Source organism: Oncorhynchus gorbuscha, linkage group LG09 (assembly GCF_021184085.1).
Source record: "Oncorhynchus gorbuscha isolate QuinsamMale2020 ecotype Even-year linkage group LG09, OgorEven_v1.0, whole genome shotgun sequence".
In the NCBI taxonomy this organism is placed as follows: Eukaryota; Metazoa; Chordata; class Actinopteri; order Salmoniformes; family Salmonidae; genus Oncorhynchus; species Oncorhynchus gorbuscha.
In genome coordinates, this window is record NC_060181.1 from 73,429,868 (window position 1) to 73,450,169 (window position 20,302).

The window sequence follows — 20,302 nt, forward strand, 5'->3', positions numbered from 1 at the left end:
GTCTTGAGATGTTGCTTCAATATATCCACAGCATTTTCTTTCCTCATGATGCCATCTATTTTGTGAAGTGCACCAGTCCCTCCTGCAGCAAAGCACCCCCACAACATGATTCTGCCATCCTGTGCTTCACGGTTGGGATGGTGTTATTCAGTTTGCAAGCCTCCCCCTTTTTCCTTCAAACATAACGATGGTCATTATGGCCAAACAGTTCTATTTTTGTTTCATCAGACCAGAGAACATTTCTCAAAAAAGTATGATTTTTGCCCCCATGTGCAGGTGCAAACCGTAGTTTTGCTTTTTTATGGCGGTTTTGGAGCAGTGGCTTCTTCCTTGCTGAGCGGCCTTTCAGGTTATGTTGATATAGGACTTGTTTTACTGTGGATATAGATACTTTTGTACCTGTTTCCTCCAGCATTTTCACAAGGTCCTTTGCTGTTGTTCTGGGATTGATTTGCACTTTTCGCATCAAAGTATGTTGATCTCTAGGAGACAGAACGTGTCTCCTTCCTGAGCTGTATGACGGCTGCGTGGTCCCATGGTGTTTATACTTGGTACTATACTATTGTTTGTACAGATGTACGTAGTACCTTCAGGCATTTGGAAATTGCTCCCAAGGATGAACAAGACTTGTGGAGGTCTACAATTTTTTTCTGAGGTCTTGGCTGATTTCTTTTGATTTTCCTATGATGTCAAGCAAAGAGGCACTGAGTTTGAAGGTCGGCCTTGAAATACATCCACAGGTACATTCACATTTTCTGGAATTTTCCAAGCTGATTAAAGGCACAGTCAACATAGTGTATGGTAACTTCTGACCCACTGGAATTGTGATACATTGAATTATAAGTGAAATAATCTGTCTGTAAACAATTGTTGGAAAAAATGACTTGTGTCATGCAAAAGTAGATGTCCTAACCGACTTGCCAAAACTATAGTTTGTTAACAAGAAATGTGTGGAGTGGTTGAAAAACGAGTTTTAATGACTCCAACATAAGTCTATGTAAACTTCCGACTTATTTGAATTTACTTAGCCAGTGAATCCAGCTAGATAGTTTAGCCTACTCAAACACCCAGTTCAGAGAGGGATGTTTTTTTCACCTGGCACAGACAGCTGTTATATTGTGCACTGAAGTCAACAAGCAAAGGGAAAAGGTGAGAAACGGAGATAGCGTAGATGTGGGAAGCAATTATGTATACGATGAGCAAAGTGATCATGTGGTCATGTGGAATAATTTTGCACGCCCAATTTTTCAGTTTTTGATTTGTTAAAAAAGTTTGAAATATCCAATAAATGTCGTTCCACTTCATGATTGTGTCCCACTTGTTGTTGATTCTTCACAACAAAATACAGTTTTATATCTTTATGTTTGAAGCCTGAAATGTGGCAAAAGGTCGCAAAGTATGTGACTGCTAGTTCTGTGTTAGCGTGTGATCAGGGGTGTATTCATTCCACTGATTCTGTTGAAAAACATTTCTTAAATGGAAGAAAATGGAACGAAACGGGCATAAAGATACCTGATTTTTTCCAATAGGAACTCTTGTTTGCAACTAGATCAGCTAGATGCAGGCAAGAATGTGCATGGCAGTATTGAATGTGTCGCTGTCTGTCACCTTGATTGCTCTCGACCTGTGCACCTACGTCGTAAACTTGAATTCATAGGGTAGGTTGTAGCAATCTCATGATGGGTATAGAGGAAATTTGAGTATCTTGTAATAGCCTAAACCTAACAATGTTACATTGTGCTGGGTGAATGAAATATGGATGACAGTCATCCAATATGCTGTAATAGAAATATGGCCCATTAGAAAAAAGATTTTCCTCCCTCACTGACCATCACTGCCCTAAACATATTACTGACTGGGTTTATAAGACATACTGTATATTTAAATTACTTCCATAAGAGCACATTGAGTGACACACAGTCAAGCCCTACTGTACCTGCATCCTCTCTGATGATCAATGAAAGCTGAAACTATAGGCCAGATAAAGTGCACCTTTTTATCACTGTATTCTGCAAGGATAGTGATTTTATTTCACATAATGTCTTTGCAACAATTTAATTATGAATCATTATGAATTAATTGATGCATGATTAAAAACTATTCCCTGACTCAAATTATATTTTCTCTCTGCAGTATCTGCTAATTTCCCATATAAGCTCAGCAGCCCTGTTTCCTGTGCTGGGACTCAGGAGAAGGCAGGGCGAAGGAGAGGAGATGGGGAGGGCCCTGGTTCAAAGCCATCCCCGGCTCACATGTTGGGGCTGGGGAGAGAGAGGGAGTTGAAATGGTTGAGGGATAAAAACACAAAGGCAACACATCAAACTCAGTTCCGTGGCTCCTGCTTGGAACTGGACACGCCCGTGGTCGCTGTGACGACACCAGCGACACGCTGCTTCCACCGAACAAGATATCACACAGGAACCTCTGTCTTCTCTGTCCTTGTCACGGTACACCCCGACCCCCCGGTCACAGAGAGAACACACTGGATCATAATCTCTCATCACCACAAGCTGATCTGTTTCCATCTTCAGTCCTCATCCTCTGGCTTTAGGGGTAAAAGAGCCACACGGTATAATAATTATCTATGTGTTGAACCTGTGTCCAAACTGGATCCATGGTTGCTTTTGTCCCATGTCCAATGTAACCTTACTCGCGTCAGACAATACCTACCTGGCTGCAACAGACCCAAATTGATTATCTTCGGTAGAAGTGTGAACAGTCCAGACCATAGCCATTAGAATTGTGAAACTGATATGATAGAAATTCATATGATTTATATGTTTAAGGTAATGGTAAGATAATGACTAAATTATTTATATGTTTATGGTAATGTTAAGATAATGACTAAAAATATTCCACCCTGAAACCATATCATTTTATGAAATTTATTAGAATCATAAAACTATAATCTGATGATGTGTGTAGTTTTAGTCAGAATTAGAACAAGGACCTTTTGTTCCTTTTTAGTATGTAAGCAGGGTGCAAGTGGGAAACAAATTATAAGAGGAGCTATCGACAGACTACTGTGGAATACTGTGTTCCTTACAGGACATTCTGTCTCCACCCGTGGAGGGGAGAAACTGTTAGGCTTGCAGAGAATTATGAAACATGTTGCAGATTAAACAATGTATCTCTGTAGTGGAAAAATGCCGACTGTCTGAGCAAGGCGTAGTTTAAGATTTGAATGTGTTTGTGTGTGTTATAAAGACTGGGTTTTGACTATTGTAAACTGGGACTCTTGTCTGTTTCATTCAACCAGAATCTTACAAACTCTGGGTTGCAGACTGAGTAAATTAATTGAAGTTTATGAACATTGATAACGAAAATTCACATAACAGAAACTCCAGCGTGATAATTGGGACGATGTAGAGACAGGTTCTGTGCTGCTGCTGTTCTGTTTGTTGCTCAGGCCCAGCGTGTATAATACTCTCCCTGGAGAGATTACATTTACTTCCCCTGCTGATGGCTGGCTTCAATGAGGCTTCGCTGAGCCTGTTCGCTGGTCCTCGGCTGATGGAATGATTGCTCCATGTTTATTTTCCTCCTCTGAGGTGGAAAAACCCCACCCGCCCGACCAACCCGGGGCCACTGGAAAGAGTTGGTGCAGCGAGCTGCGCAGCGGTGTGGAGCTGGCAGCATGTACACCGTGTGGTAACACCTTATAACCACAGTGTGGTTTTTATGAGGGGAACATTGAAGTTCAAGGAAAACACGCATAACTTTAAAAGCGTACATCATTTGAGATAACTATTAGAAAAAATATTGGAATTTTGTTTTGTGTTATATGATAATATAATTGGGTGATTTTAAAGTTGTGAGATTTGGGATTTTATTTGTGCCTACTTTCCTAGATCAGCTTGCTCAAACTGTAGGCCTATGCAGCAGCCACTGACTAGAATGAAAAGGTTGGTTCACACGATGAAAGAGTGTCAGGGGTAAGAAACGCACACAGGAAATGGTTCATGAGTCCCGTGTGTCCCCTATCCTATCTGTTTTACATAGCCGATATTCATACCCAGGAGCCCTCAAAGTGAATGGCTTTTCTCCATCAGGTGCCTGACTTACATTGCCAATTAGAGCGCCTGTAAAGTTACCCATAGACTGTAACTTCATACTGGATTACATTGAGGGAGAATAGAGATTACAAATGAAAAGCGTCTTCAAATCAATATCTTATCTACCTGCCCACTGACTACAGATTAAATACAGATGAAACATAATAAGGTAAAGGAAAACATCTGAAAAATACTGAGGTCCTAGAAGCTGTGATGGAGGAAACCTTGTGGAGAGAAATAATGATTTTTGTTACCCTCTTCTCTAGCCCCCAGGATATACACATACACACACACACCGTGCCTAAGTAAGCATTATGTAGGAGCTGTGGATCTCTTCTCAGAGGATCTGGGCCCGTATACACAAAGCACCTCGGAGTAGGAGTGCTGATCTAAGCAACAGCTCAACATCATCTAATCACCTATGCTTAGTCTAATACAGTGACAAACGATTTAGTCCAATAAACATAAGCTAAATATGATGTAGCTGTCCATGGTACTGATTTATGTCTGTGTGTTTGCATGCGTGCGTGCAAGTACGAAAAAAAACCTGTTGACTCACCCTACTTGTAGAGAAACACAATGCCATCCTACTCTTTCATGTTGCCTAAACGGTCTATAACTCTGTCATTCAGTGCATGCTTTTAGTTTTTGTTATCCTAGGCTACCTGGCTAAAATGCTTACTCATGAGCCTAATTTCCTTTCATGGGCAACGATGCGCCAGGCCAGCTAGTTAACATTAGTCTACTACATCATGCTACATGTTGAACTTTCATCCTCTGGGGCCAGAGGCACAATGTATGAAGTTATGGTTGGATCAGAGCCACCCTTATAATCATTGGCCAGTATGGCGAATTAAGTAAATCCACAAGTCCAAATCCCTATCCATAGCTAATTTAGGAAAGGGACAATTTTAGCTAGCTAACCACCGCAGGACAACAACACAATGAGATGCAACAATTCAAGTTCTTTCTGTCAATGGCATTTGGCTTGTGATGTGATTGGTTTGAAGCCAAATCCAAACTGGCTTCCTTTGACACTTTATTTTTTTGGTGCACCAGGACCATTCACAGCTGAGCTCACTCAGTTTTGCTCAAGGCTATTTTTTTTTTTATCAAGAGAGGCCAAATGCTTGCTGCCTTCCCTTGCATTCAATGCAACAGGAGCCAACAATGTCATACTCTTCTTGGCCAGACAGCATCAGATAGATGGCCTACACATACTGAGACATATTAGATCAGCATTCCTACACTGAAGGGCTTTGCGGATGTGGGCCCTGTTCTCTGTTTGGGAGCTCATCAAGAGTTTAGGATCTCATTGGGCCATCCCTCAGATGCGCGGGGTAGGTTACGATGAGATTTGTATTGTGAATATACGTTACAACGTTAGGATACAGGCTACAACATTAGGATACAGGCTACAACATTAGGATACAGGCTACAACATTAGCATACAGGCTACAACATTAGGATACAGGCTACAGCATTAGGATACAGGCTACAGCATTAGGATAAAGGCTACAGCATTAGGATAAAGGCTACAACATTAGGATACAGGCTACAACATTAGGATACAGGCTACAACATTAGGATACAGGCTACAACATTAGGATACAGGCTACAACATTAGGATACAGGCTACAGCATTAGGATACAGGCTACAGCATTAGGATAAAGGCTACAACATTAAGATACAGGCTACAATGATAGGACGAAGACTCCCTTAGCCGCCCAACCTGGCTCAATTTAAGATCCTGTAGTCTCCCATAACTCTCCCAAGTCTTCAATCAATCATACTTCCTCAGCTCTTGAACATGACACAACAATTTGACCAACTGGAGACATTTTGTTAGTCCCCACAAGGTCAAATGCTATTTCTAGAGGGTTTGGGATTAAGGTTCTAATTAGTTTTAGGGCCTGTTTCACAGACATATCTTAGATTAAGCCAGGAGTACATTTACATTTAAGTCATTTAGCAGACGCTCTTATCCAGAGCGACTTACAAATTACTAGTTAAACTAGGACATTTAAGTAGCTTTCATGAACATGGCTTAAATATGGCTTAGTTAGTCAGAGAATATGGAGTCCTGGAGTAAGGTCAGTAAGCCTAAATGAAAACACCTGGGACAAGCCTGATTAAGTATGAGCACATGCTGTTGGTCTAATGGTGCTCATAAAAACCCGGAATGGAATAGAAAACACCATTACTGATCTGAATCTTGTGACAAAACAATGTCAGAGGCAAAAATACAACTTTAGTGAACATGAAAAAACGCTACTAAAACTAATTTTGTCAAACCATCCAGTTATTGAAAGTAAAAACCATAAAAAGCACACTATTTTAATTTTGTACAGAACAAACATTATCGATGCAAAAATAGGCCATAATTAATATATTCCATATTTAAATGTATATCATCTAGTTGAAGTGCTGCAATGTGAAAGCAACTCTGTGTGCAAGTCCTCGTTGGTCATTGTCTGCCTCAGCCATGGGAACATCTGCTTGATCCTGATCTTCCATTTTCGGACAGCAGTGCCGCTTCAGGTAGTTGTGCAGCACAGCTGTAGCAATGATCACCTTGCAGCATCTTCTTGGCTTGAAATGAAGTGTATTGCATAAACACTGGAATAGATTTTTCCATAATCAAAACATACGCTTGATAATCCCTCTCATGCGGATATGAGCTCTATTATATCTTTGCTGCTCAGCTGTTGTGGGATTGATGTATGGAGTGAATAAAAAGTTACTCTGACCATATCCACTGTCACCAAGTAGTAGTGCACTATGTCGTTCTCTCTGAAACTGAGCACACACTGAAAAGTTGAGAAAAATCCTTGAATTGTGAGTTGCACCTTTCCAAAGGGCAACAATGTTAGAAAACCCTAAATTCGGAGTGCATACACCCTGAACATTGATGGAAAACCAGTTCTTACGGTTCCTGTAGACTCCTCAACATCAGGAGTTGATGGACACTTGATGGGAACATGACATCCATCTATACAGCCAATCACTCCTGGGAAGTGCCTATATTCATAGAATTGTACTTTATAGTTGGCTTGGCCAGCAGCATCAGGAAACTTGATGTAAAGACTCCTCAGTTCACAAATGGCCCTGCAGACTTTGAACTATTCTACACACAGTTGCTTCACTGGCACAACACAAATCACCAGTTTCATGATGAATGATTTCAGATGCCAAAAACCTTAAAGTGATCAGAACTTGGAGAGAATTGGGTAAAGGCCTTTCTCTTTAAGATAGAGAAGAAAGTCTAGGCTCAAGCAAACATATTATCTCCAATGCATTTTCTTTGTACATACTAAAGCTGTCTCAAAGCTATTTCAAAGTAATTTATTGGTTTATTCCTATTCACAAGTACTCATCTGGCTGGTCTCTGTAGTGCATGTTGGTCTTCATTTAGATATTCCAAATAGTTCTCCCATTCTCCCTCACAAACAGTACTAAGCAGAAGTTAAACCTGCCTTATCTGTGAAACTGGCTCTTAAAGTTAGGAGTTAGGGTTAGATTAAGGGTTAGGAGCTAGGGTTAGCGTTAGCGTTACGGTTGTGTTTTGGGTTTAAGGTTAGGGAAAATAGGATTTTGAATGGGACTGAATTGTGTGTCCCCACAAGGTTAGTTATACAAGACTGTGTGTGTGTGTGTGTGTGTGTGTGTGTGTGTGTGTGTGTGTGTGTGTGTGTGTGTGTGTGTGTGTGTGTGTGTGTGTGTGTGTGTGTGTGTGTGTGTGTGTGTGTGTGTGTGTGTGTGTGTGTGTGTGTGTGTGTGTGTGTGTGTGTGTGTGTGTGTGTGTGTGTGTGTGTGTGTGTGTGTGTGTGTGTGTGTAGCATGACGTTAGCATTACATTAGTCTCAGAGAGGAAAAGGCCCTAACAGGCGATGCTAGAGAGAGTGGAGGAGAGGGAGCCTGGACCTGGTAGTAGTCTTATTAAAGCACTGAAAACATTTCACTCATGTCAGTCAGTGAAATGTCAGTCAGCACCTGAGAAAACATTTGCATGAAATTGAAGGAGAAATTAGCACAATTTTCTGCTGCTGGAATCACTAACCAAGGCCGGTGAGTGGACTGAAAGCCAGATTAAACTACTGTAAACCAGGTGGCAAACCTGGGTGGAGGACTGAGCTGAAGTTTTAAAAAGTAGATTATTACACAGACATTTCCTTATTGTATAAATAATAGAGCGGAATATTAATGATGTTAATACTTCAACTTTAAACAGCCTTTTGCTTCCAAACTTGAACGTTTCTTGGAATACGTACCTATACATTGGTTAAGACAAGTTGAGAAACAGATTACCGATGTATCAAAGACAAACAGAAAACTTCAGAAAAGTTCATATGAAATTGGAAATAACTGAGTTTCAGGGAAAGGCCTTCGACGCCAGTTCCTACTTCACGGGAGGGATGGTAAAACAAACAAAAAATAGCAGAAATGTCTCCTTGAACATGTGAACTTTCAAATGCCATAATTATTAACTTTTATGAGATCTGAAATATGAAAAAATATATAAAGTTATGAGGGGTAATTTCTGTCTTAAAGACAAGGTACTTTCTGGCTAGTCATGATTGGCTGAGATAATAGGGTGGTTGGACATGCCGAGAGATGAGGCCTGTTTGGTCTGTCATGTCACAGGCTTCTGTCTATAACAGAATGGGGGCTTCCCTGGTCAGTATATACAGTGCATTCGGAAAGTATTCAGACCCCTTCCCTTTCTCCACATTTTGTTACTTTACAGCCTACAATGGTTTAAATAAATGTTTCCCCTCATTAAGCTACACTGAATAACCCATAATGACAAAAAAAAACAGTTCTTTAGAAATTTTTGCAAATGTATTAAAAATAAAACAAATGTTACATAAGTATTCAGACCCTTTGCTATGAGACTCGGAATTAAATAGAGCTCAGGTGCATCCTGTTTCCCATTGAGCATCCTTGAGGTGTTTCTACAATGTCGTGGAAATTCTTACACAGGGACACTCGAAGTCAATCTTAAATGAATCATTGTTAATTTGTCAGGGCGCTGGAGAGGCTCCAATCAATGCAATGCACCATAGTACACATGTCAATCAGGAGAATTGCCTGGGCAGTCTCAGCAGTTGTCATATACGGCTATACACAGACAAGTTATATTTGCATGATTTTACATAATTAATGAATCATTACCGTTTTGTTTCATCCACGTGACCAACCAATACTGTTTCATCACATGTGATAGACGATTACCTCAAAAGGCCTCTTCTTTTATTTATTTTATTTATTTCACCTTTATTTAACCAGGTAGGCAAGTTGAGAGCAAGTTCTCATTTACAATTGCGACCTGGCCAAGATAAAGCAAAGCAGTTCGACAGATACAACGACACAGAGTTACACATGGAGTAAAACAAACATACAGTCAATAATACAGTATAAACAAGTCTATATACAATGTGAGCAAATGAGGTGAGAAGGGAGGTAAAGGCAAAAAAGGCCATGGTGGCAAAGTGAATACAATATAGCAAGTAAAACACTGGAATGGTAGTTTTGCAATGGAAGAATGTGCAAAGTAGAAATAAAAATAATGGGGTGCAAAGGAGCAAAATAAATAAATAAATTAAATACAGTTGGGAAAGAGGTAGTTGTTTGGGCTAAATTATAGGTGGGCTATGTACAGGTGCAGTAATCTGTGAGCTGCTCTGACAGTTGGTGCTTAAAGCTAGTGAGGGAGATAAGTGTTTCCAGTTTCAGAGATTTTTGTAGTTCGTTCCAGTCATTGGCAGCAGAGAACTGGAAGGAGAGGCAGCCAAAGAAAGAATTGGTTTTGGGGGTGACTAGAGAGATATACCTGCTGGAGCGTGTGCTACAGGTGGGAGATGCTATGGTGACCAGCGAGCTGAGATAAGGGGGGACTTTACCTAGCAGGGTCTTGTAGATGACATGGAGCGTACAGGTCGCAATGGTGGGTAGTATATGGGGCTTTGGTGACAAAACGGATTGCACTGTGATAGACTGCATCCAATTTGTTGAGTAGGGTATTGGAGGCTATTTTGTAAATGACATCGCCAAAGTCAAGGATTGGTAGGATGGTCAGTTTTACAAGGGTATGTTTGGCAGCATGAGTGAAGGATGCTTTGTTGCGAAATAGCAAGCCAATTCTAGATTTAACTTTGGATTGGAGATTTGATATGGGTCTGGAAGGATAGTTTACAGTCTAACCAGACACCTAAGTATTTGTAGTTGTCCACGTATTCTAAGTTAGAGCCGTCCAGAGTAGTGATGTTGGACAGGTGGGTAGGTGCAGGTAGCGATCGGTTGAAGAGCATGCATTTAGTTTTACTTGTATTTAAGAGCAATTGGAGGCCACGGAAGGAGAGTTGTATGGCATTGAAGCTTGCCTGGAGGGTTGTCAACACAGTGTCCAAAGAAGGGCCAGAAGTATACAGAATGGTGTCGTCTGCGTAGAGGTGGATCAGAGACTCACCAGCAGCAAGAGCGACCTCATTGATGTATACAGAGAAGAGAGTCGGTCCAAGAATTGAACCCTGTGGCACCCCCTTAGAGACTGCCAGAGGTCCGGACAGCAGACCCTCCGATTTGACACACTGAACTCTATCAGAGAAGTAGTTGGTGAACCAGGCGAGGCAATCATTTGAGAAACCAAGGCTGTCGAGTCTGCCGATGAGGATGTGGTGATTGACAGAGTCGAAAGCCTTGGCCAGATCAATAAATACGGCTGCACAGTAATGTCTTATCGATGGCGGTTAAGATATCGTTTAGGACCTTGAGCGTGGGTGAGGTGCACCCATGACCAGCTCTGAAACCAGATTGCATAGCAGATAAGGTATGGTGAGATTCGAAATGGTCGGTAATCTGTTTGTTGACTTGGCTTTCGAAGACCTTAGAAAGGCATGGTAGGATAGATATAGGTCTGTAGCAGTTTGGGGCAAGAGTGTCCCCCCCTTTGAAGAGGGGGATGATCGCAGCTGCTTTCCAATCTTTGGGAATCTCAGACGACACGAAAGAGAGGTTGAACGGGCTACTAATAGGGGTGGCAACAATTTCGGCAGATAATTTTAGAAAGAAAGGGTCCAGATTGTCTAGCCCGGCTGATTTGTAGGGGTCCAGATTTTGCAGCTTTTTCAGAACATCAGCTGAACGGATTTGGGAGAAGGAGAAATGGGGAAGGCTTGGGCGAGTTGCTGTTGGGGGTGCAGTGCTGTTGACCGGGGTAGGAGTAGCCAGGTGGAAAGCATGGCCAGCCGTAGAAAAATGCTTATTGAAATTCTCAATTATGGTGAATTTATCAGTGGTGACAGTGTTTCCTATCTTCAGTGCAGTGGGCAGCTGGGAGGAGGTGTTCTTATTCTCCATGGACTTTACAGTGTCCCAGAACTTTTTTGAGTTAGTGTTGCAGGAAGCAAATTTCTGCTTGAAAAAGCTAGCCTTCGCTTTTCAAACTGACTGTGTATAATGGTTTCTAGCTTCCCTGAACAGCTGCATATCACGGGGGCTGTTCGATGCTAATGCAGAACACCATAGGATGTTTTTGTGTTGGTTAAGGGCAGTCAGGTCTGGGGAGAACCAAGGGCTATATCTGTTCCTGGTTCTACATTTCTTGAATGGGGCATGTTTATTTAAGATGGTTAGGAAGGCATTTAAAAAAAATATCCAGGTATCCTCTACTGACGGGATGAGATCAATATCCTTCCAGGATACCCCGGCCAGGTCGATTAGAAAGGCCTGCTCGCTGAAGTGTTTCAGGGAGCGTTTTGTGGAGTGGAGGTCGTTTGACCGCTGACCCATTACGGATGCAGGCAATGAGGCAGTGATCTCTGAGATCTTGGTTGAAGACAGCAGAGCTGTATTTAGAGGGCAAGTTGGTTAGGATGATATCTATGAGGGTGCCCGTGTTTAAGGCTTTGGGGGGGGGGGGTATCTGGTAGGTTCATTGATAATTTGTGTGAGATTGAGGTCGCCTAGCAGCACGAGTTCTGAAGATAGATGGAGGGGCAATCAGTTCACATATGGTGTCCATAGCACAGCTGGGGGCAGAGGGTGGTCTATAGCAGGCGGCAACGGTGGTAGTCTTGTTTTTAGAGAGGTGGATTTTTAAAAGTAGAAGTTCAAATTGTTTGGGTACAGTAATATAGAAGTTCAAATTGTTTGGGTACAGTAATATAATATAGACCTGGATAGTAGGACAGAACTCTGCAGGCTATCTTTGCAGTAGATTGCAACACCGCCCCCTTTGGCAGTTCTATGTTGTCTGAAAATGTTGTAGTTTGGAATTAAAATTTCTGAATTTTTGGTGGTCTTCCTAAGCCAGGATTCAGACACAGCTAGAACATCCGGGTTGGCAGAGTGTGCTAAAGCAGTGAATAGAACAAACTTAGGGAGGAGGCTTCTAATGTTAACATGCATGAAACCAAGGCTATTACGGTTACAGAAGTCGTCAAAAGAGAGCGCCTGGGGAATAGGAGTGGAGCTAGGCACTGCAGGGCCTGGATTCACCTCTACATCACCAGAGGAACATAGGAGGAGTAGAATAAGGGTGCGGCTAAAAGCAATAAGAATTGGTCGTCTAGAACGTCTGGAACAGAGAGTAAAAGGAGGTTTCTGGGGGCGATAAAATAGCATCAAGGTATAATGTACAGACAAAGGTATGGTAGGATGTGAATACAGTGGAGGTAACTCTAGGTATTGAGTGATGAAGAGAGAGATATTGTCTCTAGAAACATCATTGAAACCAGGAGATGTCATTGCATGTGTGGGTGGTGGAACTAATACGTTGGATAAGGTATAGTGAGCAGGACTAGAGGCTCTACAGTGAAATAAGCCAATAAACACTAACCAGAACAGCAATGGACAAGGCATATTGACATTAAGGAGAGGCATGCTTTGTCGAGTGATCAAAAGAGTCCGGTGAGTGGAGAGGTTGGTTGGGGGTCACGGCGATTTAGACAGCTAGCCAGGCCATAGGTAGCAAGCTAGCATAGGATGGAGGTCTGTTATTAGCCACCTATTGTGTTCTGTCAGTAGATTAGTGGGGTTCCGTGTGGTAGAGGGGATTAATCCAAATCACACAACAACAACAAAAATAAAAACAATAGTTATAGTTATAGAGGCCCAAGAAGAAAACATAATAATAATAAAAATAAATAAATAAATTGTCCGATTGTCTATTCAGATAGCAGCCGATAAGACAGCTAACGGTTAGCAGGCCGCAGATGGGCGTTCAGGTAACGTCGCGACGGAGGAGCCAGCCGGATAACTCCTTCGGGTAGATAACGTCGGCAGTCCAGTTGTGAAGTCCCGGTGGGGCTCCGCGTAGGCAGTAAAACGGGTCCGGATAGGTGACTGCAGCCCAGGAGTGATTGATGGAACTCAGGAGTGATTGACGGAGCTGGCTAGCTCCGGAATAATTTATGTTTGCTCCGGAATCGACGAAAGCCGATAGTCACACGGATAGCAGCTAGCTAGCTGTGAGATCCAGGTATGAATGTCCAGAGAGCGGTTGAAATCCAGGGACATGGAGAGAAAAATTGGTCCAGTATGTTCCGTTCCGAGCCGCGCTGCGCTGCACCGTACAAAACTGGCGATAGATTTTCGAGCTAAAGGATAGCTGATGACCACAAACCGTGGTTAGCTGAATACTAACGATTTGCCAGTAAAGAAGCTACCTAGCTTCTGAACTAGCTTCTGATTAGCTTCTGGATTAGCTTCTGGGCTAGCTTCTGGCTAGCTCCTGGCTAGCTTCTGGCTAGTTTCTGGCTAGCTTCTTGGAGTTTCTGGCTAGCTTCATGGAGGATTACAGATTTGAGGTAAATAATACTTTTTTATAAATATAAATTGGTGAGGCGGGTTGCAGGAGAGTGTTTAGAAGATGAGTTGATGGAAGAAAAAAAAATTGAAGTATGTGAAAAAAGTTGTAAATATATATATATATACGGGACACGACAAGACGAGGACCATCTTGGAAGAGGACACCTTCTTCTCTAAGCTGAGACCTTGAAACTTTCATTCTCAAAGGTCTGGGCATACTGCCAAATTGCAGACACTGATAAGTGAAGATTTGTTAAATCAGTCACTTGCATGAACACATAAATTGGTTATTAGAACAGCACATGAATAGAACACAGAAATTAGTTGTAAGAAAACCACAAACATTAAAATTACTTCATAACAACTTGATAGGAGTCCACCTTTGGTAAATTCAATTGATAGGTGTGCCTTTCCAAATCATGTCCAATCTACAGTACTAGTCAAAAGTTTGGACACACCTACTCATTCAAGGGTTTTTCTTTATTTAAACTATTTTCTACATTGTAGAATAATAGTGAAAACATCAAAACTATGACATATGGAATCATGTAGCTTCACGAGGAATTCTTTTCCAACAGTCCTGAAGGAGTTCCTACATATGCTGAGCATATTTCCATCCCCAACTACAACATTTTCCACCACGATAGAACTGCCAAATGGGGCAGGGTCGGAATCTACTGCAGAGACAGTCTGCAGAGTTCTGTCATGCTATCCAGGTCTGTGCCCAGCTTCTTTGAGCTTCTTTTAAAAATCCACCTTTCCAGAAATAAGTCTCTCACCGTTGTCACTTGCTATAGACCCCCCTCAGCCCATAGTTGTGCCCTGGACTCCATATGTGAATGAATTGCCCCTCATCTATCTTCAGAGTTCGTACTGTTAGGTGACCTAAACTGGGATATGCTTAACACCCCAGACGTCCTACAATCTAAGCTAGATTCCCTTAATCTCACACAAATTATCAAGGAACCTATCAGGTACAACCCCAAATCCATAAACACAGGCACCTTCATAGATATCATCCTGACCAACCTGCCCTCTAAATACACCTCTGCTGTTTTCAACCAGGATCTCAGCGATCACTGCCTCATTACCTGCATGCGTAATGGGTTCCGCGGTCAAACGGCCACCCCTCATCACTGTCAAACGCTCCCTAAAACACTTCAGGGAGCAGGCCTTTCTAATTGACCTGGCCCAGGTATCCTGGAAGGATATTGATCTCATCCCGTCAGTAGCGGATGCCTGTTTATTCTTCAATAGTGCTTACCTCAACATCTTAAATAAGCATGCCCCATTCAATGTAGAACTAAGAACAGATATAGCCCTTGGTTCATCCGAGACTTGACTAACCTTGACCAGCACAAAAACATCCTCTGGCGTACTGCATTAGCATCGAATAGCCCCCGCGATATGCAACTTTTCAGGGAAGTTAGGAACCAATATACACAGTTAGTTATTAAGAAAGAAAAGGCTAGCTTTTTCAAACAGAAATTTGCATCCTGCAGCACAAACTCCAGGAAAATAAGAGCACCTCCTCCCGGCTGCCCACTGCACTGAGGCTAGGAAACACTGTCACCACCGATAAATCCATGATAATCGAGAATTTCAATAAGATCTTTTCTATGGCTGGCCATGCATGCTTTCTGCCTGGCTACCCCTGGGGTTAAGTGAGTGTTGTGTCAAGAAGCAGTGCAGCTTGGCCAGGTTGCGTTTCGGAGGATGCACGGCTCTCGACCTTCGCCTCTCCTGAGTCCGTATGGGAGTTGCAGCGATGGAACAGGACTGACTACCAATTGGAAACCATGGAAAAAGTGGGTAAAATGTATATATTTTTTTAATAAAGGAATTTATTCTCTGCAGCAGAGGTAACTCTTAGTCTTCCTTTCCTGTGGCAGTCCTCATGAGAGCCAGTTTCATCATAGCGCTTGATGATTTTTGCGACTGCACATGAAGAAACTTTCAAAGTTCTTGAAATGTTCCATATTGACTGACCTTCATGTCTTAAAGTAATGGACTATCGTTTCTATTTGCTTATTTGAGCTGTTCTTGCCATAATATGGACATTGGTCTTACCAAATAGGGCCATTTCTGTATACCACCCCTACCTTGTCACAACACAACTGATTGGCTCAAACGCATTAAGAAGGAAAGAAATTCCACAAAATAACAAGGCATACCTGTTAATTAAAATGCATTCCAGGTGACATGAAGCAGGTTGAGAGAATGCCAAGTGTGCAAAGCTGTCATGTTTACTCCATGTGTAACTCTGTGTTGTCTGTTCACACTGCTATGCTAAAGCATAAATCTTGACCAGGTCGCAGTTGCAAATGAGAACTTGTTCTCAACTAGCCTACCTGGTTAAATAAAGGTGGGAAAAAAAGGCAAAGTGTAGCCACTTTGAATAATCTCAAATGCATTTTGATTTGTTTAACACTTTTTTTTGTTACTACATGATTCCATAATGTAGAAAATAGTAAAAATAAAGAAAAACCCTTGAATTAGTTGGCGTGTCCAAACTTTTGACTGGTACTGTATATAAGGTCCCACACTTAACAGTGCATGTCAGAGCAAAAACCAAGCTATGAGGTTGAAGAAATTGTCCGTAGAGCACTGAGACATGATTGTGTCAAGGCACAGATCTGGAGAAGGGTACCAAAACATTTCTGCAGCATTGAAGGTCCCCCAGACCACAGTGGCCTCCATCATTCTTCAATGGAAGAAGTTTGGAACCACCAAGACTCTTCCTAGAGCTGGCCGCTCAGGAAAACTGAGCAATTAGGGGAGTAGGGCCTTGGTCAGGGAGGACAACCATCTCTGCAGCACTCCATCAATCAGGCCTTTATGGCAGAGTGGCCAGACGGAAGCCACTCCTCAGTAAAAGGCACATGACAGCCTGCTTGGACTTTGCCAAAAGGCACCTAAAGGAATCTCAGACCATGAGTAACAAGATTCTCTGGTCTGATGAAACCAAGGTTGAATTCTTTGGCCTGAATGCCAAGCGTCACGTCTGGAGGAAACCCTGCACCATCCCTACAGTGAAGCATGGTGGTGGCAGCATCATGTCTGGAGGAAACCCGGCACCATCCCTTCAGTGAAGCATGGTGGTGGCAGCACCAGGCTGTGGGGATGTTTTTCAGTGGCAGGGACTGAGAGACTAGTCAGGATCGAGGAAAAGATGAACAGAGCAAAGTATAGAGAGATCTTTGATGAAGTCATGAGTGCTCTGGAGCAGGGTATCAAACTAGGGCGGTTCACCTTCCAATAGGACAGCGACCAGAAGCACACAGTCAAGACAACGTAGGAATGGTTTCGGGAACAGTCTCTGAAGTTCCTTGAGTAGCCTAGCCAGAGCTTGAACCCGATCGAACATCTCTGGAGAGACCTGAAAATAGCTGTGCAGCGATGCTCCCCATCAAACCTGACAGAGCTTGAGGATCTGCAGAGAAGAAATGGGACAAACTTCAAACGTCATACCCAAGACTCAAGGAAGTAATCGTTGCTAAAGGAGCTTCACAAAGCACTGAGTAAAGGGTCTGAATACTTATGTAAATGTGATATCACAATTTTTTATTTTTAATAAGTTTGCAAAAAAATAAAAAAAATCTGTTTTGTTCTGTCATGGGGTATTGTGTCTAGATTAATGAGGGGAAAAAAACAATTTAATCCGTTTTAGGATAACACTAACGTAACCAAATTTGGAAAAAGTAAAGTGATATGACAACTTTTTGTCAGGCCACTTTATAAATGTTTTTACTGCTACAGATTTTTTCTTTACTACTGCAGATTTCTTTTGAAAGATATAGATTTGGGCAACTGCAAAAGTGTTGCAAAAGTTTACAGCTCTCAAAAACATTGTTGCCCTGAATTTAGCTGGGTTTAAGAGAGACTTCTTTCTGGAGGACAATGCCATGCCGACTCACATGTGTGGGTGGGGTGGGGCTAAGGCTTAAGATGGTGTGAACTATGCTGAATGGGCTTAAACAAAGAAGTGCTCTCTAGGAAGTGTGAAAATCTCTGAAGTCTTGCAAGGCCATTTTCTCTTAAGTGAGATAAGTTTTTCCTTTTAAAGCAACATAACTTTCCCATGTTTCCTCCAACTATAGTGCATGACATACCATTTAAGTCTGTACTTTCACAAAATGCTAAAAATAAGCAAATCACTTACATTTGATAAGCCTCAATAGAGAAATCCAGACACAATTGACATCCAAAATGTACAAATAACATCTGTATAACATTTAGTTTCTCGGAGGCTTTTCTGTTTAAGGTTAGTTCAATGGACCGACTGATCTAGTCATCAGCACATGCCTTTGCTGTGAATAACACTAATCAGTCCAATTGAGCTTAGTGTCAGGCTACATCTTTTTATGTTGGGGTTGTTTTTGCTTAATGTATTGTGTACTAACAAAAGGCACACCTCAAACATTAACACCAAGTACATAAGCCTTTGATTGTGCTTCACCGTACAGTAAAACTAACATTTGAATCATGTCATATTTGAGTGTTAAAGGATTTTGGACATGTTTCTGATAAGGGCCCATGATATTCATGAAAGCCACCATACGGTGTCATAGGAAATGAAGTAAAGGAAAGAAGACCTAGGACAGTTTGTCAGCAGTTCCTTTGCATGTGAAATACCAAGGTTATTATTTCTGTCACTTTCTCACCACTGACAGAGAGAAAGGACTGTAAGCTGGAACACAGTCATACAGTCAGGGCCTGGGTTCTAGGAGCAGGATTTTGGCAGCCAATCAGAGCCTGGGTTCTTTTGTCAGCAGATAACACTGCCCAGATGACAGATAGGTCACCTTATTTTGTCATCTGGGAGCAATAGAGGGAGATCTTATGGAAGTAGCCAAACTATGGAAAGAGAGAGTAGAATGATAGGAGAGCACAGATAAGATAGACAGAAGAGCATAGATAGAAGGATAGAAAGGGACAGAGGATAATATATGCTGGGTGCCAATTAGTGGAAGTATTGGGTAGCACTAGTGTGAATGGAGACATTAAAAAAAATGTCACCTTTATTTAACCAGGTAGGCTAGTTGAGAACAAGTTCTCATTTACAACTGCGACCTGCCCAAGGTAAAGCAAAGCAGTGCAACAAAAACAACACAGTTCAGCCTAGTCAAAACTGTTCGCTGATCTGGCCCCCCAATGGTGGAACAAACTCCCTCACGACGCCAGGACAGCGGAGTCAATCACCACCTTCCGGAGACACCTGAAACCCCACCTCTTTAAGGAATACCTAGGATAGGATAAGTAATCCCTCTCACCCCCCCCCTTTAAGATTTAGATGCACTATTGTAAAGTGACTGTTCCACTGGATGTCATAAGGTGAATGCACCAATTTGTAAGTAGCTCTGGATAAGAGAGTCTGCTAAATGACTTAAATGTAAATGTAAACACATGTACAGGCAATAAATAGGCCCTAGAGGTGAAAATAATTACAATTTAGCATTAATACTGGAGTGATAGATGTGCAGATGATGTGCAAGTAGAGATACTGGGGTACAAAAGAGCAAAAGGGTAAGTAATAATATGGGAATGGGGTAGTTGGATGGGCTATTTACAGATGAGCTATGTACAGGTTAAGTGATCTGTAGGCTGTGCTGACAGCTGGTGCTTAAAGCTAGTGAGGGAGATAAGAGTCTGCAGCTTTAGTGATTTTTGCAGTTTGTTCCAGTGATTGGCAGAAGAGAACTGGAAGGTGAGGCAGCCAAAGGAAGAATTGGCTTTGGGGGTGACCAGTGATTTTCCTGCTTGAGCGCGTGCTACGGGTGGGTGCTGCTATGGTGACCAGTGAGCTGAGATAAGGCGGGGCTTTACCTAGCAGAGATTTGTAGATGACTTGGAGCCAGTGGGTTTGGCGAAGAGTTTGAAGCGAGGGCCAGCCAACGAGAGCTTACAGGTCGCAGTAGTGGGTAATATATGGGGCTTTGGTGACAAAACGGATGGCACTGTGATAGACTGCATCCAATTTGTTGAGTAGAGTGTTGGAGGCTATTTTGTAAATGACATCGCCAAAGTCGAGGATCGGTAGGATGGTCAGTTTCACGAGGGTATGTTTGCCAGCATGAGTGAAGGATGCTTTGTTGCGAAATAGGAAGCCGATTCTAGACTTCATTTTGGATTGGAGATGTTTAATGTGAGTCTGGAAGGAGAGTTTACAGTCTAACCAGACACCTAGGTATTTGTAGTTGTCCACATATTCTAAGTCAGAACCGTCCAGAGTAGTGATGCTGGAAGGGCGGGCAGGTGCGGGCAGCGAATGGTTGAAGAGCATGCATTTAGTTTTACTTGCATTTAAGAGCAGTTGGAGGCCACGGAAGGAGAGTTGTATGGCATGGAAGCTTATCTGGATGTTAGAGGTATAGAGAATGGTGTCGTCTGCGTAGAGGTGGATCAAAGAATAACCAGCAGCAAGATTGACATCATT